This window comes from Capricornis sumatraensis, chromosome 10 (genome assembly GCF_032405125.1).
Source record: "Capricornis sumatraensis isolate serow.1 chromosome 10, serow.2, whole genome shotgun sequence".
Lineage (NCBI taxonomy): Eukaryota > Metazoa > Chordata > Mammalia > Artiodactyla > Bovidae > Capricornis > Capricornis sumatraensis.
Genome location: NC_091078.1, coordinates 77008531 through 77031655, shown reverse-complemented (window position 1 = coordinate 77031655; position 23125 = coordinate 77008531). Strand labels below are relative to the sequence as shown.

At 37.3% G+C, this 23125-nt stretch overlaps 1 protein-coding gene across 2 annotated transcripts in view; it reads right to left on the bottom strand.

The window, feature by feature from the left end:
- Nucleotides 1-23125, bottom strand: part of MDFIC2 (MyoD family inhibitor domain containing 2) — a 113888-nt gene that overhangs the window by 15058 nt on the left and 75705 nt on the right. The window lies entirely within an intron of this gene.

Below are 23125 nucleotides of genomic sequence, written 5' to 3'. Positions count from 1 at the left end.
ATCTTCTGTGCCCTTAATTCTGGATTCCAAGGCACACCTCAGAGATTTTGCTGGTTCTGTTGCAAAAGACCACAGTGAAACAAATACTGCAGTAAAGCAGGTCATGTGAATATTTTGCTTTCTCAGCGCATCTGAAAGTTCTGTTTACATTATACTATAGTCTGTTAAGTGTGTAACAGCATTTTGTTTAAAAACACAAGGTGAGTACCTTACTTAAAAATACTTCATTGCTCAAAAGTGCTAAGCATCAGTGAGTTGTAATCTTTTTGTCATAGTCACCTCAAAGATCACTGATCACAGATTTTCATAACGAATACAGTAAAAATGAAAAAGTTTGAAATACTGTGAGAATACCCAGGTAAAGAACCTGCCTGCCACTACAGGAAATGTGAGACTCAGGTTCAATCCCTGGGTTGGAAGATCCGCTGGAGGAGGGCATGGCAACTCACTCCAGTATTCTTGCCTGGAGAATCCCATGGACAGAGGAGCCTGGTGGATTACAATCCATGGGGCTGCAAAGCATTGGACATGACTGAGGCAACCTAGCATGACTTGGCACAGCATGCACTGTGAGAATTATTAAAATGTGACACAGAGACTTAAAGTGAGAAACTGCTGTTGGAAGAAATGACTCTGATAGAATTATCTGATGCAAAGTTGCCACAGAGCAGCTTCCTTGGTGGCTCAGATGGTAAAGAATCTGCCTGCAATGCAGGAGACCCAGGTTCGATCCCTGGGTTGGGAAGATCCCCTGGAAAAGGAAATGGCAACCCATTTCAAAATTCTTGCCTGGGGAAAATTCTAGCAATCAGAATCCAACAACATATTAAAAAGATCATACACCATGACCAAGTGGGCTTTATCCCAGGGATGCAAGGATTCTTCAATATCCGCAAATCAATCAATGTAATTCACCACATTAACAAATTGAAAAATAAAAACCATATGATTATCTCAATAGGTGCAGAGAAGGCCTTTGACAAAATTCAACATCCATTTATGATAAAAACTCTCCAGAAAGCAGGAATAGAAGGAACATACCTCAACATAATAAAAGCTATATATGACAAACCCACAGCAAACATTATCCTTAATGGTGAAAAATTGAAAGCATTTCCCCTAAAGTCAGGAACAAGACAAGGGTGTCCACTTTCACCGCTACTATTCAACATAGTTCTGGAAGTTTTGGCCACAGCAATCAGAGCAGAAAAAGAAATAAAAGGAATCCAAATTGGAAAAGAAGAAGTAAAACTCTCACTGTTTGCAGATGACATGATCCTCTACATGGAAAACCCTAAAGACTCCACCAGAAAATTACTAGAGCTCATCAATGAATATAGTAAAGTTGCAGGATATAAAATCAACACACAGAAATCCCTTGCATTCCTATACACTAATAATGAGAAAGTAGAAAAAGAAATTAAGGAAACAATTCCATTCACCATTGCAACAAAAAGAATAAAAAAATACTTAGGAATATATCTACCCAAAGAAACTAAAGACCTATATATAGAAAACTATAAAACACTGATGAAAGAAATCAAAGAGGACACTAATAGATGGAGAAATATACCATGTTCATGGGTTGGAAGAATCAATATAGTGAAAATGAGTATACTACCCAAAGCAATTTACAAATTCAATGCAATCCCTATCAAGCTACCAGCCATATTTTTCACAGAACTAGAACAAATAATTTCAAGATTTGTATGGAAATACAAAAAACCTCGAATAGCCAAAGCAATCTTGAGAAAGAAGAATGGAACTGGAGGAATCAACTTGCCTGACTTCAGGCTCTACTACAAAGCCACAGTCATCAAAACAGTATGGTACTGGCACAAAGACAGACATATAGATCAATGGAACAAAATAGAAAGCCCAGAGATAAATCCACACACATATGGACACCTTATCTTTGACAAAGGAGGCAAGAATATACAATGGAGTAAAGACAATCTCTTTAACAAGTGGTGCTGGGAAAACTGGTCAACCACTTGTAAAAGAATGAAACTAGATCACTTTCTAACACCGCACACAAAAATAAACTCAAAATGGATTAAAGATCTAAATGTAAGACCAGAAACTATAAAACTCCTAGAGGAGAATATAGGCAAAACACTCTCAGACATAAATCACAGCAGGATCCTCTATGACCCACCTCCCAGAATTCTGGAAATAAAAGCAAAAATAAACAAATGGGATCTAATTAAAATTAAAAGCTTCTGCACAACAAAGGAAAATATACGCAAGGTGAAAAGACAGCCTTCTGAATGGGAGAAAATAATAGCAAATGAAGCAACTGACAAACAACTAATCTCAAAAATATACAAGCAACTTATGCAGCTCAATTCCAGAAAAATAAATGACCCAATCAAAAAATGGGCCAAAGAACTAAATAGACATTTCTCCAAAGAAGACATACGGATGGCTAACAAACACATGAAAAGATGCTCAACATCACTCATTATCAGAGAAATGCAAATCAAAACCACAATGAGGTACCACTTCACACCAGTCAGAATGGCTGCGATCCAAAAATCTGCAAGCAATAAATTCTGGAGAGGGTGTGGAGAAAAGGGAACCCTCCTACACTGTTGGTGGGAATGCAAACTAGTACAGCCACTATGGAGAACAGTGTGGAGATTCCTTAAAAAATTGCAAATAGAACTACCGTATGACCCAGCAATCCCACTGCTGGGTATACACACCGAGGAAACCAGAATTGAAAGAGACACATGTACCCCAATGTTCATCGTAGCACTGTTTATAATAGCCAGGACATGGAAACAACCTAGATGTCCATCAGCAGATGAATGGATAAGAAAGCCGTGGTACATGTACACAATGGAGTATTACTCAGCCGTTAAAAAGAATTCATTTGAATCAGTTCTGATGAGATGGATGAAACTGGAGCTGATTATACAGAGTGAAGTAAGCCAGAAAGAAAAACACCAATACAGTATACTAACACATATATATGGAATTTAGAAAGATGGCAATGACGACCCTGTATGCAAGACAGGAAAAAAGACACAGCTGTGTATAACGGACTTTTGGACTCAGAGAGAGAGGGAGAGGGTGGGATGATTTGGGAGAATGGCATTCTATCATGTATACTATCATGTAAGAATTGAATCGCCAGTCTATGTCTGACGCAGGATACAGCATGCTTGGGGCTGGTGCATGGGGATGACCCACAGAGATGTTATGGGGAGGGAGATGGGAGGGGGGTTCATGTTTGGGAACACATGTAAGAATTAAAGATTTTAAAATTAAAAAAAAAAAAAAATTCTTGCCTGGGGAAGCCCATGGACGGAGTATCCTGGTGGGCCACAGTCCATGGATGGCAAAGAGTGGGACACAACTGAGCAACTAACACACTTTTCAATTTGTGAAAAATGCAGTATCTGTGAAGCACTATACAGCAAAGCAAAACAGAACAAGATTGGCCTGTATTTCAGTACCATTGATCTCAACTGTAATAGCAACTCTCCCAAGACATCTTATACACTGTAATCAAAAAGATATCATGAGCAATATTCTCCTGATCATATTACTCATAAAAAAGCAAAACAAAGCACATGTACATCACGCATACACACAAAATGTCAGTAACTCTTTCTTCCCCATTCTCTTATTCTCAATGGCTTAACTCAGTTCTATTGACATATTGCCTTTTGAAAAAAATCAGCTTGTTTTAAAGTTTTCCTTCTGAGCAATAAACTCCAGAAGTCTCTATGAAAATTACTAGATAAGATTTTAAGGAAGGATGATTTTCATTTTAATTCTGCACCAAAATTTTAAGGTGAGTGTGCATTTCAAATATTTGGACTATTTTTTAAAGCTGTGATGATGAATTATATTTTCCTTTGGATTTAAATTGTCCTCTAACTTAGAATTTAGTACTGTGATTATCTGTAGTTGAAATCTGATCAAAACAGGGAAGTGACATTTGTAAGTATAAATTACCAAGCCATTAACAAATAAGTATGATTAGTAAGCTGATACTGTACATGTAAGAAAAAAGTTTCTCCCATAATGTGCAAAGTTTGTAAAGTTCACACAAATGTCAGAAGTGATATCTTGTTGTTAGAATATATGGACTGTCTTCTCCACAGCTTGGTAGGTAATGACACAATACACGAAATAGAAAAAAAGCATACATGATCACACATGGTGAAAAATTATTAGAAAGAGCTAGAATCATTTTCTTGATGTATAGAGCACTGTTTTTCTTAAACTGAGTTAAGTTTGAGATCTGATACTACGGTTAATGACAGGACAAAATGAGGATGATAAGGGTTCCCTAGTAGTGACAAAAGTGTAATACAAGGTAACTGATACTCAAAGAAGTTATATTTTAAAAACACACATTTTCTTTTTTCAAAGCCAAGTTGGGTAGTTTACTCAAGGTGAGAGTTGAAGGCTTCCTAAGTATCTCACCTTTTGAGATGAATGGCAGTCAGTAATTCATGGATTGTGCCATTGTTATATCCTGTTAGATAGGACCACATAAAATCTTATGTGCATTGCATCTGTTTTTTCAGTTCAGTTCAATCACTCAGTCGTGTCTGACTCTTTTTGACCCCATGGACTGCAATATGCCAGGCCTCCCTGTCGATCACCAACTCGTGGAGTTTACTCAAACCCATGTCCATTGAATCAGTGATGTCATCCAACCATCTCATCCTCTGTCGTCCCCGTCTCCTCCTGCCTTCAATCTTTCCCAGCATCAGGGTCAGTTCTTCACATCAGGTGGCAAAGTACTGGAGTTTTTAATGTTTTTTAATGGGGTAGAAATAAATGAACTGAATATATGGGATCTTCTTTTTCTTTAATTTTTCAGATGCCAATTCTGGTTAGATGTCCTTTAAAGACATTCAGGGTTTGTTTTCTTTTTTAAAAAACATTCAAGTAAAGCAGCAGTTTTATGTATTATTGTTTTGATTTGTCTTCTGCAGCGCTTCAACTGAAACTGTCTCAAAAATATTAGATGAAATGTTTATCAAGGGCCATGACAAGAGGACATCTTAAGCCTTTTCAATCAGCCTTAGTAAATCTCTCTTTTAAAAAGAGAAAAAGCAAGTGAGCATTATTTCTCCAGATATGATAGGACTAAGTGTTCAAGGTGAAAAGCATTCAGGGGGAAGAAAGTTTTAAGAGAAAATTGAACATGGCCCCGTCCTAGGTTTCCCTGCTGCCTGCAAAGCAACTTCAGTTTAGGGGGCCGAAGTGGAATTTTTGGCCTAATGCTTCTAGATAATTACTTCTGTTTTCTGTTTGCCACTACACTTTGCACTGGTAGGCAGGCATAGGCTAAGTGATATACTTTTTTATAGCTCGATCCTAAACTGTAGCAAGAGCAATTCAGTCCTAGAATGTGGTTGAATCTTCTTTCAACATGAAAACAGTTTACAATTATGAGTCTCCATTTCATTTTTATCCAGTTACTTTCAGTTTAATGTTAGTATAAAGTGTCTCAAGAAATAAAGATTATGTTATCTTAGGGAAAGAATTGTATAAAGTTTTTATAGCTTGATGCACTTGGATTAGTAATAGGTTAAGAGCTCTGAAAAATAAATGGAGCCAATCAGGCTATAAACTCATGTCTAATTGGTGTTGTATATACAGTTGATTTCTTTTCTTATTGTTTGTATTTAAATATAAATGTTAAAAATTAAATTATAATTATTCACAATTGTCTCTGTTCTGTTAAAGCCATCACAGTTTCTCATCCCAACTATCTGAAGGTCGCTGAAAGTCTCTTCCTTGCATTATCTCATTTGACGCTCACAACACTATTGCAAAGTATTATTATCACTATTATATGAATGAGGAAGTAGATGGAGGGTCAGAGATTTTAATGGTTTGCCCAAGATTATCCGACTGGTAAGGGGCAGAGCTAGTACTTGAACTTACGCCTTCTAATTCCTATGACAGTCAAACTTTATTTTCACAAATTGCTTTATGAAACCAGGCACTCTGATATGAGATCAAGACACTTTTCTGAAGTATAACTCCTTTGTCCTTTGTGATTTTCCTCTCTAGGTGATCTTGCTGGTGTTTGATTAGGAAGCATGCTATATGTTTGCCTAAAACCAGAATTCTTACAAATGATTGCATTTTCCAAATTTATCCCTCAAAACAAATGCAAGTGACATCTCATAGGTGAAGTTTCCTACAATACCCCCCGACTCCAGCTGAAACTAATTGTTTCCTTTGGGAGCCCCCAGAGACCTGGGCTGGTATCCTCATTATATCCTATAGTTCTGTTTATTGTACAGTGGTTAATTTTGGATGTATTTCTCTTCCCCTTTCTGCTGTGAGTTCCTTGCAGAAACTGCACCTCCATTTGTCTTTGATTTTCTAGCACCTAGCACAGTGTCTGGCAAAAAAACACATGTAAAATTTCACATGAATGATGAATTGACTGACAGATTGAATGTGGGGTGTCTCAACTTTCAGTTGACAATTGACTCATTTTCCCTGGTACAGGCTTTTCTGATCACATCTTCTATTGGCCTTCTTATCCCACTCTCAATATGCCAGTTGATCCTGGTGAAAGCCTAAAAATTCTCTCTTTTGTGCTAAAATAATATTGATTTTTATTTTGATGTGAATGCAGCATTTACATTTGTGTCTATAAAACTGTGAAGAATACAAAAAGACAAGCAAAATAAAATCCTCTGTAATTCTATCATTATTAACACATTTTATTTCTTTCACCAAAAGACAATGGAAATATCTGATATATATATTTAGCATATGTATCTATATATGCATCAGATTTATAATATGTAGTATGTATTAAATTTAGAATATATATTAATGTAACTTTAATGTATTATTATATAATATGTATGTATATTGTATATATAATAATATGTATGTATATATTGTATACAGTGCTTCCACGATGTGTCACTCACTCTTCTAGAACTGTTATTGGTATTAACTCATTTAATACTACTAGTAGCAGTAGTGTTAGTTGCTCAGTCATGTCCGATTCTTTGCAACCCCATGGATTGTAACTCACCAGGCTCCTCTATCCATGGGATTCTCCAGGCAAGAATACTGGAGTGGGTTGCCCTGCCCTCCTCCAGGGGATCTTCCCAACCCAGGGATAGAACCTGGTCTTCTGCATTGCAGGCAGATTCTTTACCCTTTGAGTTACCATTGGGATGATACTAGTAGTACTTAACACTCATTTAATACTACTTAGTTAAGTACTACTAGGATCATCCACGCTCTTTGAATGAAGACCAAAGAGCACAAGGATGTAAAGTAACTTACCCAAGGCCACCTAACTGAAAAGCAGTGGAACTGGGATTGAAATTAAGGCAGCAAGGCTACAGACCTATGCTTCTTACTATCATGCTGTATTCTCTGTCTAGATAGAGATTTAAAAAGAACATCAACTTTGATCAACATCAACATTTTATTGGCTATATTATATATGTTACTGTTATAACACGAATATTTCTCTATATCCTAAAGATTATTTAAAAGCATACGTCTCATCTCAGATGTCACCTCCTCAAAGAAGCCTTACCTTACACTAAATCTAAATGAGTGGTCCTCGGTTGGGTCAGATTTTGCCACCCAGGGGACATTTGGCGATGGTTGGAGACGTGTTTTCCTTTCGTGGTTGGGATGAGTGCTTTCAGTGACGAGCGGCCAGGGACACTGCTAATAACCATGCTGTGATCCACAGGAACCATCACAGCCCTCCCCCAACCAAACAAGCCTACACAAAGAATATGGGTTTCAATGGCAATAGTGCAGATGGCGAGAAATCCTTGTATACAATAATCCCAGGCTCTCACCACCAGCAATTTCTATTACATCACTATTTTATTATCTGCATAGTACTTTCAATATATTTAGTTCAGTTCAGTTGCTCAGTCATGTCCGACTCTTTGAAACCCTATGGAATGCAGCATGTCCATCACCAGCTCCTGGAGCTTGCTCAAAATCATGTCCATTGAGTTGATGATGCCATCCAACCATCTGATACTCTGTCGTCCCCTTCTCTTCCTGCCTTCAATCTTATCCACCATCAGGTCTTTTCCAATGAGTCAGTTCTTCACATCAGGTGGTCAAAAGTATTGGAGTTTCAGCCTTAGCATCAGTCCTTCCAATGAACACCCAGGACTGGTCTCTTTTAGGATGGACGGGTTTGATCTTCTTGCAGTCCAAGGGACTCTCAAGAGTCTTCTCCAACACCACAGTTCAGAAACATCAATTCTTCAGCTCTCAGCTTTCTACTACTTTCTATTTCTCTAAAAATATTTTGCATGTGTACTTATTTCCTTGATTGTGTAGTATATGTCTCTTCTACACTTGACTGAAATATCACCTTTATGAAAGCTTTGTCTATATTTATTAATTGCAATCTCCTGAATGGGTGCCTGGTACATAATAGGTACTTAATAAATAAGAAATCAAATAATGTATATCATTTCTTATGTGACATATCGTAAAGCGTTTAACAGTTCCACCATTCAATAAAAATGTAGATTCTTGACAATTTTTGCTATTATAAATATTCTTAAACATTTTCATGAATCTTTTCATATATCTATCTGTTTATATAGGTTGAAGTCATAAGTAGGGGCTTACTGAATTAATGGTGAAATTTCTAAAGCTTTTCATGTAATTTACTAATTGCCTTCCAAAAGGATCATGTCAATTTATACCCACACTGATAGTGATTGGGGGAAGTTTGCATACTTTTTTCTGGCTGACTCTAGGTTTTACCAATAAAATAATTTATTTTTATCAATTCGAGCAGAACTTTGAGCCAAGTCTTCGGTTTTCTATATCTGAAAAGACAGTCTTTCACTATCATGAGAAGTGCGAGATTTTTTTTTTTTTTCATATTCACTGCCTTTCTGAAGAATTTTTGTTCCACAGCTAGATTCATGGGTAATTCTGAGGTCTCCTGCATTATATGGAATTAGACAGTGAAAGACATTCATTTTGGGTTTATATATCCATAAACTTTTGTTGGAAAATATTTATTGGATGACTGATGGTTGGTTTTGGTTTATTTAGCTGGTTCTTGCCTTTGTATCGTGAGGCCTCTGAGGTGACATGTCTGCTGACAGACTTTGCAGGATGCCTGTTGGCTTGTAGGTCTTGACAGGTTCATACCCATCCATGACACGCCTGTATAAATGTAGGACAGGGATGTCATCTGTACAGAGAGCCTGGAGCCTGGAAGTTAGTGGAAGGGCAAGAGGTAACAGGAGGCAATAAGTGCAGGAGTGAAGCACATGTGCATTTCCAGCTCCCTTGGCCCGCTGTGTGTGCACAGTGTACTGTGGCATCATGAGAAGCCGAAGTGGGGTCTATGATCTGTTCCCTGTGGCCTATCTGGTAGAAGTTTAGCTCAGTGGTCTCCCTCCATATATATACACACACCTAATAGAGTACAGGGTTTCCCAGGTGGCACTAGTGGTAAAAATCCACCTGCCAATCCAGGAGATGAAGAGACACAGGTTCGAACCCTGGGTCGGGAAGATCCCTGGAGGAGAGCATGGCTGTCCACTCCAGTATTCTTGCCTGGAGAGTCCCATGGACAGAGGAGGCTGGTGGGCTGCAGTCCCTAGGGTTGCACAGAGTCGGACAAGACAGAAGCAACTTAGCAATAGAGTACAAGTCTATCCAATGCAGGTTAAAACAGCTATTTATATTTATTTTTTAAAGGAAATGTTCACATAATAGATATTTTGGTATATTTTTAGTGTATATAGCAATTAATATGGCAGCTTATATTTCTATTGTACGTGCCCGTGTGTGTGTGTGTGTGTGTGTGTATGCCCAAGACGGGCTTGCTCATTACCCCCACCCTTTTTGCTTTTTTAATAATAGTGGTTTACAAGAAAAACCTAGAGACTGCTGGTCTAAATAACAGAGTGAGGTCAGCTCTCGACATCCCCCTCCACCTGAAGGAAAACCCATCTTGTTTGACTTCCTTTCTGTACTGAGGGTGTGGCTGCTGGAACACTGACAGGCACAGCAGCTGCAGTAGTGGCCTGAGTAGACTTTTCCTCTGAGTTTCTATAGTGGTAACAGGATTAACAGACTCTATTCTGGAAGTACTTGGGTGGCATAACACCTCCCAGCAGAACTATTCCTGACAAGGACGTGCAGATGGAAATGCATATTTATGTCACTTAAAGCCTACCAGAGACACAAGGATTTGAGCTATAACAATAAATAGAAAAAAAAAAAATTCTCCAGCGTTTTTGGTAACCCATACTCAAGTGCATTGACGGTGCTTGGCGAAAGACCTATAGTTTGCTCCTTGTCCAAGCATAAAATATTCAGTATTCTAGCATGTGAAGGTAGCCTATTTGGAATATATTTTAGAATAGTTGGAACAAACTAGCACAAAGTCAGTTTACATTTCCAGGTCTTAAAAAAATAATAGGACAATTCTATGGTGTGTTTGGACCATTTCAAGGAAAACAGTCTTATTTTAAAAAGTCTCCACTTAATCCATGTATTAATCGTGATAGGTTTTAAAAATTATTTCCATAGGCCAAATAGACACTGTGGTCATAGCTTCAAGTTTAAAATATTGTCTTTATAGCAATCCTTGATACAACTTCTCTTAGCTTTCTTCTCAAACACCTCAGACAAGATAGAAAAGGAAAAATGCTTATGCCCATAAATTATGGGTTTGATTTTTCTGGGAAAAATTGACACAACATATCAGCTCATAAGAACTGAACTGAAGAATCCAATCAGTCTGGCACTTCGGCTAGGTCTGCTGGAAGGGAAATGAACTATGTCTGTTCCTACCCATCACCACCCCCAGTCATGGTCCGGAAATGAATATTTTATATTAACTGGAAAATTGAGCTTCCTTCTCCTTTGAAGAGGTGTGCTTTTTGATCTGATTGGAGAGCTGTAGTTCTTTGACACTCTAACCAATCCAGGTATGATTTGTTACAATAAACAGAAGATTTTCAAGCATTTTTTGAGGTTTTCATTAGATTACCTGAAGGACTCTGTGAAGAAAAGACAAGAAAATCTTAAGGAGGATACAGATGGAGGTGAAAAACCTGCAGGATAAATCCAAAGGGACACAGTGAATTAAGAAATTCTGAAGATGTCAAAATTATGACAGAGTTAAAATCTGCCTTAGGAGCAGTAAAACACAGAACTGACCCTACAGCAAATATCAGTAGTCATATAGAGAGTAAATATGAACAACTCTCCCATAGTTTAAAAGTAAAGGACAGAGGATTAAAGTTGATGATAAAAAATGTACTACATATAGAGGCCAGAGCACATAAGTCTTACCTAAGAGCTATAGTTTCCTGAAGAAACCAAAACAGTTTAAATACAGACTTTGCTTAAAGATAATCTTGATATGTATGTCTTGAGCAGAAATAATTTACGAGTGCAAACCTGTCTAAAATTCACTAAAAAGAGACCAACAATCCTGCAAAGTATTTTAACTTATAAAAATAAAAATATTTTTCAAGCACCCAGACAAGCAAAATTAGATCATATAAGAAAGAATTGTCCCTAAATCATTCTTGTCCAAAGTCAAGTGCCAGAAAACAGTGGTGCAACATTTTTTTCTTTTTTTAATTTGAGGGAAGATTAGGTCTTGACCATTTTATCCTCAATCAGTTTGTCTTTTCTGTGTGAAAAAGTATACTAAGGTGTTCTCATAATACTTCATCAGAAGAAGATACACTACTCTAAAGAAAACTAGTAAAACTTTTTTTGGAAAAAAAAAGTTATATTTTCACTTCCTAAGAAAGCAAGAACAAAGTTAGGAACACAAGTTTTGAGGTGCTGAGGCAAGGAAAGAATGATAGTTGTCCTAAGAAATGATCAATGGTTACAAGTTTTAAATTCCAGTGAAAGCATTGAAGTGAATATTATCATTCAAAACTAACTCTGATTGGAGGTGACAGAGCCAGAAACCAGGAAGTGTTTAGAAGTGTTTGGTCTCTTTAGAAGATGGTATCTGGGTATAATTATAAAGCAACTTTTGCATTATTAATTTTTATTCATTATGGCAGTTACCTGGAAATTGTATATAAGAACGATTCTCAGATAAAACCTCCACTCACAAAAGTGTCTGAATTTTCCAAATGCTTGTAATGAGCATGAGTTTTCCAAATTTTCTGAATCTTTCAAGTTTTCTTAAATGAGCATTTTAATGCAAAATACCTTTATAAAAGCTGAGAAAAATAGATTTCTTCATTGAAAAAAATACTCCCTTTCAAAATGACCAGTTAAAAATGGGCTTCTTTAAAATGAATGTTAGAATGTCCTAATGTGATGATGTGGATTAGAATCCAAAGTAGTCAATGGAAACATTAGTGTCTGGAGTGGTCAGTATGCATACATTGGTAATTTTATTCCATGAAAAGTGTTATAACTGTTTCCTTTGTTTAATGAAAGCATGATGAAGGCAAGTATTGTTATATCTTTATCTTTCACTGATCCTCTAAAATATTTTCATAAAGAAAGGAGGAAGAGAGATTTCAGGCATTTTGAAGAAGACCCTGGAGCCAGTGAATATTTGAGTGAGGAACCCATCTCAGAACCATATGGGATGCTGAAGAACTCAGAAAATCAGGGCAGCAATCAGCATTGTAAGTAATACAGCTGTACTATACAGCACTTTCAATTCACAGAGCCACTGTCTTTTTAATCTGCAGTTCCTTTCCTCCCAAAAGCACCTTCCACACCCACAGACATTTACGTCTCCCAACTTTGTGAATGCCCTTTACAAGTACCGTTCTCTCTGCTTCAAGTTACCTTCTTCTTTCCCTACCTTACTCAACTTCTCCTCATCCCTCAAACCCAGAGGAAATGGTACTTTATTTATTTAACAACTACCTGTCATCTGCTCCTGTACCTGCTAGGTACAGGGACTATGGGGATTAACAAATTCCATTTCCCATCCTCATGGACATTTAACTTCTCTGAAGCCTTTCTTGACTTGTGAAATAGGTCCTTTCTGTCTGTCCTTCCATTATGAGTGCGTCTTTCCCACTGTGAGGAAAGCTGTCCATGCCTTGATGTTCCTGAGCTTACATAGCACTTGGCGTAAAGGTTGAAAGAATGTTGAGAGGTGTTTGTTAACTGATGATAAGCAATGCAATATTTAAATTCTGGATTTCCTGGCTTCTAGTTGTGTGCTCTTTCCTCTATATTATATTGCATCTAGAATAGATATAATAATGCCCAGGGATGGTGAAATATTTTCAGGTAAGTTTTCAGATATGAAATTCTTTGGAAACTTTATCCAATTACAGAATTTCAGATGTTGGATAAAGCATAGGTGTTAGTTTCATCTTCCACTCACCAGTTCATCCATCCATTGATTCACTTAGCACCTGCTATAATAATGAAAGTATTATAAAGATTATAATGATAACTAACATTTGCTTTACACTGTGAGAAGCTTTGGCTAGGGCTTTAAATGAATTTTCCTTTAATTCCTGTAGTAACCCAATGAGGAGGTTATTAAAAGTACAGTTTAACTAGCAAGAAAAATGCAGTTTAGAGGGGAAGGGCGCTGTGCTTTATTCATTGGTATGTTTCTAAGCTAGAAAAGATTGGAGTAAGATTTTGAACTGAGGCTTGAAGCCTGCTGTCCTTGCCTTTATCAAAGATACAGGAGCAAAAAGATGAATGTGTCATGGTTGTGCCGTTGGGGTCTTTATGTTCTATTTATAGGAGGCAAACATGTCAACAGACAGATTGCCTACAGGTATCCCTTCTCTGCCATCTGTAACATGAATTTTGTACCAATGAAATTCCCCTTAATGACTAATGGCTGGTCAGAAATCCCCACTGAGGCCAAGGTTCAAATGAAGGGACAGAAAAGACAATGTATGATGAAAGATAAGGCACTTTGGCTCTTGTCCCACTCCCTGGGACTCTGATGCATATGATTCTATCTGGCCATCATTGTTAAGGAGGTCTTTCATATTTATAGGGCATTGCAATATTAGATGATGAGTGTTAGTCCTCATTCCATCAGCTGGGTAGATTAATCTCCTAATTCTCTTTAACAGCCTCTATCAATTAGGCTGTCATACAAAAAGAACCCCTGAGCCTGGCTGAAATCTTTTGTGTCTCTCAGGTGAGTTCTCTATCTCACTTAGAAAATAACAATAATATTAACCATGATCACATCCACCCTTTATGCTTTAGATTCCTGTAGGTGCTTACATCAGAGAAGGCAATGGCATCCCACTCCGGTACACTTGCCTGGAAACTCCCATGGATGGAGGAGCCTGGTAGGCTGCAGTTCATGGGGTCGGTAAGAGTCGGACACAACTGAGCGACTTCACTTTCACTTTTCACTTTCATGCATTGGAGAAGGAAATGGCAACCCACTCCAGTGTTCTTGCCTGGAGAATCCCAGGGACGGGGGAGCCCGATGGGCTGCCATCTGTGGGGTCACACAGAGTCGGACACGACTGAAGCGACTTAGCAGCAGCAGCAGCAGGTGCTTATATGGTCCAAACATTTTCCCCAAGGGTTATAAAACAAAGAACCACTGCTTTGGAAATCCAAGAACTTAAATAGAAGAACAGTTACAGCCATGAAGAGTTGAAAGTTTGGATAAAATTTGTTCTTAGTCATTGAAGATGAAGACTCTTTGAGATTCTAGGTTCTCAGCTTCTGAAATGCTTTTATAGTGCCATAAAGATAAAACTAGTTATTTTAGCTCTTGGTTAAGAGTACATTGGCATTTGTATTTTTGTCAAATTAGTTGTATAAAACTATGTATTTTAAATAATTTTAAATGATTGATATTTATGGATTTGTTTGTGTCTATGTGCTTGCAATTTAGTATGTTAAATGGGTAGGCTTTCAACAAAGCAATTCTTTACTACTGCTGCATCTGCTTTGGATTAATCTCACTTTAATTGAATGCCAGATACATTTGCAAGAGCTCAAAAGGTTGAAAACAGTAACAGAAATTCTAAAGGAATAATACTTAAGGTGGAACCATAGGGCCTCCTGGTTTACATGAGCTTCCTTACCACTTAGCTAATGGAATATTTAAACTTGTAATGAGCCAACCATACTTTGTTTGAAACAGGTATAAATATACCCACTGATTCCAGTTCAATAATTGTGGCAGACTGGAAAGAGGATTTTTTTTTTCTTTCTCTGAGAGAGCTCCGTAAGTCATCAGAAGATAGTGCTGATGTTTTAAAGGAAGCATATTTGCTCTTGTTAAGGTTACTCTGAGAGGAGTATCTTTACAGGTGATCAGCTTGTTGAGTCCAGAGGGTAATTTTGCCTCATTTGTACCTCTTGTGGGCATGAGCCCATGTAGATCTCATTTTATAATATCTAGAAGAGTGGTTCTCAAACTTTGTGTGTACCTCTTATGAGTCACAAGGCAACTGAAATTCAGAGATGTGAAGCAGCTTGTCAAAGATTCAAACCCAGTTTGTTCTAACTGAAGTTTTCTTTCTTGTTACCGTCTATCTCTACACAGATTCCTTAAAATCAGCTGAGATAAGTGCAGAGCACTGATAATAAAGACTTTCATCCAATACTTTGGGCACACATATGTTTAAGAAGATGTTTGAGTTAGAATTAGAAATGATTCTCTTTTCCTTTCCGAGAAAAAGTTACTTTTCTAGATTTCAAGGAAACTAATTGCAGTGACTCAATTACTAAAGATGAGAATTCTCCTCTCCTAGGAATTGAGAAATCTATTAAATTCTCCTACTGTCATAAAGAGGCTTAAAGCCTAGAGCCCTGTCCTAGATTCATCACCAGAACTTAACTCTGAAATATTTCTTTTCCCAACATACTACCCAGTTTTAAGAGCATCTTAGGACAGAACCAGGTCAACAGAGTTACATGCAGTCAACTTAATTCACATAAGAATGAGCAAATGAACTTGAGGCCTCTTTGGGTTCTTTTGATATTTTTTTCTCCCTCAGTGATAATTTACTTTTATCACTTTTCGAGACCCAGTCTTGGGCCTTTTATGGTACTTCTTTCTGTGGTACCTTTTACTCCATCTGACTTGTGTACATTCTTCCCTCATCCTTGTTGTTTTCTTTCTTGTTTGACTAAGCTGATACACTCTCTATATTGAATATACACAATACAAGAATGCAATATCTCTAGTCTTTATATATTTCTCCCATGTATCTTTATTCTTTATCATAGGAGACATTGTAGAAAGTACCAGGTTTATGTAGAAACCAAATCTTTATGTGTATCTTTATAACTAACAGGCAGAGGGAAAAAATAATTGAGTGTGGTTGAAATGGGATTAGTAAATTGCAAGAAATAGCATAAATATGTTTTCTTCTAAGTTAGTGAGCATTTTTGCATACTGATTCAATGTCCCTTCTGTCATATTCTACTTGGATCAGGCACCCTGCCTTCTTGCTCAGTCTCGGGAGCATGTTATGATGGTAGGTGAGTGACCCTGGTGGCTATGCAGCAACGACTCACTCCTTCAGGCTGATGCCTCAATGATGGAGGTGTTTTGCTTTATTATGTTCTCTCACCTAGACTGGAAGCCCTTTGGATAGGCTCCAAATGTTCCACAAAAAGGAGCACTGTTATAGAGAAAAATGCTTAGTTTTCTCATTGGCAGCACTTAATGAGTGTGTCCTCTGAAGATAGGGAAGCACCCTGCAGAGGATGCATTTAACACAACCCTATAATTTCCGCAGTGCTCACGCAGAGGTTGACTTTACAACTGCCCCTTCACCTTCACCAGTGCCCAAGGCAGTAATGGGGTCAGTTAGAGAGCTTCCTTCAACACTTGGGAGTCTACCCTCTGAGACTTCAGTGGAGGTAAACACCAAGAGAAAATCCATCCATCTGTGGGGTTTTTTTCCCCCATTCATTTAGAAGTTCACTCAGCAACATGCCATTTCCAATTCTGTTCTCTGTTAAAACGCTGCAGTTGATAACATCACTGTAATTTTTGCAGTATTTCCCCCCTCTTAACCACCCAACAAAGAAAGAAAATGGAAGAAAAATATATGTTAAGTGAAAACATAATATTATATCCTCTTTGACGTTCGCAAAGGGTGTTAAAACAGATGCATTAGTTTTGACCAAATGCAAGGTTTCTATGAGGATTTTCGATAAGTGATATGACAGAGTTGGTACGTGTGTTCAAGACAGTGGAGGTTAAAACTGTTTTGAAAGCATATTTCTCTCATATATCTCACATGTTGAGCAAGCTACAGAATAAATATATGGTAGATATTTTTCAGTGCAATAAAAAGATTTTCAAAGTAGGTCTCTCTTTTCCTGAAATACCTTTTTGTGCCATGATGAGCTAGCCAACAAAAGAATTTTGAGGGGGGGAGGTTAATAAGAGAAAGTAACTTATAATACTGATATGTCAATATGTTTTTGAATAAACTTTTCCCCAGATTTTCGTGAAGTCTCATTAATGTAAGAATTATAATTATATGTCTTCCTCCCACTTGGAAAATGGCACAAGGTGCCTGTATGCAGTTCTGCTCTTCAAGTCATCACTAGAATAGAAATGTCACGACTTGGTTAACAATGCTTTATTATTCACATGGATCTTTTTTTTTTTTATAGTGTTCTTTAGCTCAAAAACATTATAAATCAGATATCTGCCTCCCACTCTTTTGTTCATTTGCAAATTTTTATTATTCTAGTGGAAGAATGCAATGGTGTGTCAAGAGTCAGTGTGTTCTGTGTATGCTTTTCTTGCTTCAAAATCCTGTTTTCTGAAAAAGGGAAGATGCCAGAAGCATGCCTACTCCTAGCTTCATACATTTGTAAGAAAACTCTCTTCCTCTTCTGGATCAAAAGAAGTTTGGTATTTTGAATCCATGAAGGTGAAACAGTGGAATGAAAATATACTTAATATAAAGGAAAAGTACTTTAGACATTATACAGCTTTTAAACATATGTCGTTTGCTTCTGCATCAGTTCTCTCTGTTTCTCTGGTTTTTACTGCAGCACTGCTGTGCTCAGTTCAAGATATCAATGTGTGGTGGTGGTTTTGTTGAAATAGCTTCAAGGTGTCCCATTTAGAATCATGTTACTAATAGAAAGAGTATTGACCTCCTAGGACATAAAATCATGCTATCGAATTTTTGTTCCATCACCAACTATCATGGTACGTACATGATTTAAAACACTTTAGAAAGAGTGTGAAATATAGCATCTTATGCCTGAATTCATAAATATGGTATTCATGTAGATTAACCAACATTGATAAAAAAAAAAAGATCCTTCAGAAAATATCATGTAGTATCTACCTAACAGATGAATCTGAAGCAAGACAACAGTCAGTAATTCACTCATTCTTTTGAGAAACATTTATGGGTTATTTATATAGTACTTAACAGTACACTCGTTGTTGGTAGATACACAAGGATGAATAAGACCTGGTGCCTGCCTTCTAAGTTTACCCTTCAGTGGAGTGTCAGGCATTCAGATGACTTCAGTAGCATATGACAAATGGATAATAGGGCATGCACACAGTTCTGCGGATGCAAATTCAGGGATTTTTAATAATGCTTGGTGTAACGTAGATAGGTATCTACAAGAGACGATGTTTTCACTGAATCTCAAAAAATTAGTATTTAGTTGCCAGGTGGCCATTGATATTCAAGGAAGAAGAAAAAATCTGTAAAACACAGAAGTGTGAAAACTAGTATTTAGCAGAGCATAGTAAGAACATGGGGGAGGAATAAGCAAAAGTGAGAAGAAGGATTAGGGGAGTTATGGTGGAGTTTTTATGTTTACCTATGGATTTTATGCTTAGGCCATTGGGTAGTGGTTATTGATTTAAGAGGAATGGATCCCAAGGAAACATATGGACCCTTTCTTTGGAGAAATGCACCATACACAGACATATAATATAGATTCCCAACCCCTTACCCCTGAACATACAGACTATATCCAAGTTCCCTTAACTCCTGTTTAAGCACCTAAAATAAATATTTTAAGCAGAAATAAAACAAGATCATGTATTTGTCTTAGAAATGACAGTATGGAGGATGAACTGGAAGGAAAGTAAGCTTTGTCCTCACCACAGCTCTGTAGGCTAAGCTCTATTGCTATCTACATTTTACATATGAGGAGGCTGAGGCACAGATAGGTAATATAAGTCATGAACTGTAATTGCAAAGAGTGAATGGCGAAGATGGGATTTATACTCAGGAAGTCTGGGTCCAAAAAAGAAGATGAGCTTTTAATTGTTATGGTGCCCTGCCTATGATATAGGAGACTAAATAGGCTGATAATGATATTCATAGTACATATAATTAATATTCATAATATAGCAATGCAAAGGAGAAACTATAATGATATCTGTTTGAATAGGCCACTGCAATTATTTGGATTTCATGTGAAATATTTTGTATTTATATATTTGGAAGTGAATAAGGTACTAACAGTAGTCTTTACTACCCTTAAGTTTTAGTAGTTTTGTTATAAAGAGTTTTGTTACTTTTTTAGAGATAAATGCTTATCTCAAATGGAAAATAATGCAAATATACTGAAGAAAATGTTATATTATTTTCACAGTAAATGAATGAAAAAATCTTGATAAAAATCTTCTAATTAGAATTTAATTCAAAAAGTCACTCATCTTTGGCATTTTTTTTAATATCTCAGAAGATATTGCCTGTTTTATAACTGACATTAGGCTGCCAAAAAAAAAAGTTTCACTTCTAGAGATTCAGAGATGGTGTTTTTTTTTGTTTTTTTTTTTAAGATAGTGCAAAAGTTTTGGGAGTAGGATCTCTGGTAGGCTTGTTTGGCGTTGTCTTTTCTCTGCCTTCAAGTTACAGTATATGAATATACATAGGAAAGAAAAATATTTCCAAAGTCAATTTACTGGAACCAGGTGCAATACTCAAATTGCTTACTTTTTAAAAAATATGGTGTTAAATGTTGAAAATTGGAAAAAAAATGCTTTGTATACTTTTATAGAGGTAAATGTCTATTCCTCTCATTAATTTTTTTACATGACTTCTTTTGATAGGATCGAAGTTTTATTTGTATTTTGGTTTTCTTTATTGACTGAGATGTATAGGCTGAATTATACCTTGAAGTTCTTTAATTCCTTCATTTAAATGGGGTTGAGTGTCTGCTCTGTGACAGCTACAATACTATACTTGGTGAGGAGAAACTCAGATAAAAGATGTAAGTCAGTTTTCAAATTGCTTCCAGTCAAAGAGCAGACTCCACTCAGGAGACCCTGGTAATTCCATGCAACAAATGATCTGACCTAGGTTATAGGGATACTGGTGAGTGGTACCCAGCTCTGTCTCCATCATGGAGGAGGTCTTCCCAGAGACGATCTCAAGAGCTGAATCTGAGGAAGCATAGGAAGAATGCCCATTGTCTTTTGTTAAAAAAGAAAAAAGTGTAAAACTGTCTATGAAGAAAAAGTTCAATTACAAGCATTCTGGTACACATGTTTAAAGGAGAACCAGCAAAGATTAGTAAGGAGGGTAGAAGCAGATAGAAAAAAAAAAAAATCAGAGACAGCCAAGGAAATTGGGTGAGTGTATAAAAGAATTTAGCGGTCAACATCACCGGTGCATTTAATAGGGACATTGTATATTCTGAAAGCTCCTTATTGCATAAATTGGTATCCCTAGTGCTTCAAATATGGCTAAAGAAAATACTCTCAATAATACTGATTTTAGCTTATACAGATTTATGTTGCTGACAGAGACTGACTGGATGTCTGCTGAGCTAAATCTACTTCTTTCTGGACACACGTTTTCTGGCCTCCTTGTATTAGGTACATGGTTCTGTACAAAAGGGATGTGGGCAGAAGAAGTGCCTCACTTCTAGTTTGTCCCCTAAAATATGCCCTGTGATTCTTCACAGTTTGTTTTTTCACTTCTTGGACAGATTTAAACAGAGAATGCAGTAGAAAACTCTGAGGGTCCATATAGGGATGGCAGAGCCATAGGATGAAAAAAACTTGGATCCCTGAGTCACCATGTGGTGGAAGGCAACTCAGATATTTACCTGCATGGAACTTTGGGTGACCAAGAGAGATCATTTATTAAATTAGGCCATAGAAACTTGGGGAGTATTTACAGATGCTGCTGCTGCTAAGTCACTTCAGTCGTGTCCGACTCTGTGCGACCCCATAGACGGCAGCCCACCAGGCTCCCCCGTCCCTGGGATTCTCCAGGCAAGGATACTGGAGTGGGTTGCCATTTCCTTCTCCAATGCATGAAAGTGAAAAGTGAAAGTGAAGTCGCTCAGTCGTGTCCAACTCTTAGCAACCCCATGGACTGCAGCCTACCAGGCTCCTCCATCCATGGGATTTTCCAGGCAAGAGCACTTTACAGCAGGTACTGTTAATCAATCTGGTTAATAATATGTTAATTTGGAATACAACTCATATGTAAGTTAATCAATAACTATGTTTAAGTAATTATTATTGAGTAATAATGATCAAAATACTTACTATTTATTGAGTTCCAGGATTGGTACAAAATACAATATATTTATTTTCTGATTTTCCCCTATATGAAATGTACTTAGTAGATACTATAATTGTAGTATTATATGTAGAAGTCATCTCGAAGAGTCAGACACAACTGAGCGACTTCACTTTCACTTTTCACTTTCATGCATTGGAGAAGGAAATGGCAACCCACTCCAGTGTTCTTGCCTGGAGAATCCCAGGGACAGGGGAGCCTGGCGGGCTGCCGACTATGGGTCGCACAGAGACGGACACGACTGAAACGCCTTAGCAGCAGCAGTAGCAGAAGTCATCACACTATAATGGTTAAGAAATTGAGGCTCAGAGAGTTGGAGACATTTTACTTAAGGTCATAGAATTAACAGTATTGTGGCCAGGATTTGAATCCATGCTGTCACACGTGGTAGCTATCCACTTAACTGTATATGGTCTCCCATTGGTAGATACTGTAATACATGTTGAACAACCAATACCATGTATTATTTTAACAACAGTCAGTACAGGTGCCTTTATTCTTTAGGATTATGTAGAAGCTCTATTTCACCCTTAAGAGAAATTCTTTTCACCAGTATGTCCCTTCATGAAAATATGTATTTATTTGTGGGCTAGTACCAAAACGTTTGTTTTTGACTACTAGAACTATTATTTGATTTTCAAAGTCTCTACAAGCTTATTAGCATTATGCACATAATTGGTGACTCATACATGAGTCCATGTATACACGCACACATTTTTAAAAAACTCTAGCCAAATGGATGTTTGAAAATAACAATAGAAATCTATCTTGAAATTGACTGATAGATGTTTTTTTTTTATAGTTTTATTTTTTATTTTTTTATTTTTATTTTTATTTTTATTTTTATTTTTTTAATTAAATTTTAAAATCTTTAATTCTTACATGTGTTCCCAAACATGAAACCCCCTCCCATCTCCCTCCCCATAACATCTCTGTGGGTGATCCCCATGCACCAGCCCCAAGCATGCTGTATCCTGCGTCAGACATAGACTGGCGATTCAATTCTTACATGATAGTATACATGATAGAATGCCATTCTCCAAAATCATCCCGCCCTCTCCCTCTCTCTCTGAGTCCAAAAGTCCGTTATACACAGCTGTGTCTTTTTTCCTGTCTTGCATACAGGGTCGTCATTGCCATCTTTCTAAATTCCATATATATGTGTTAGTATACTGTATTGGTGTTTTTCTTTCTGGCTTACTTCACTCTGTATAATCGGCTCCAGTTTCATCCATCTCATCAGAACTGATTCAAATGAATTCTTTTTAACGGCTGAGTAATACTCCATTGTGTACATGTACCAAAGCTTTCTTATCCATTCATCTGCTGATGGACATCTAGGTTGTTTCCATGTCCTGGCTATTATAAACAGTGCTGCGATGAACATTGGGGTACATATCTATTTGTATTATTTATTATACCTTAATGAAGGACTGCAAGGAGATCCAACCAGTCCATTCTGAAGGAGATCAGCCCTGGGATTTCTTTGGAGGGGATGATGCTGAAGCTGAAACTCCAGTACTTTGGCCACCTCATATGAAGAGTTGACTCATTGGAAAAGACTCTGATGCTGGGAGGGATTGGGGGCAGGAGGAAAAGGGGATGACAGAGGATGAGATGGCTGGATG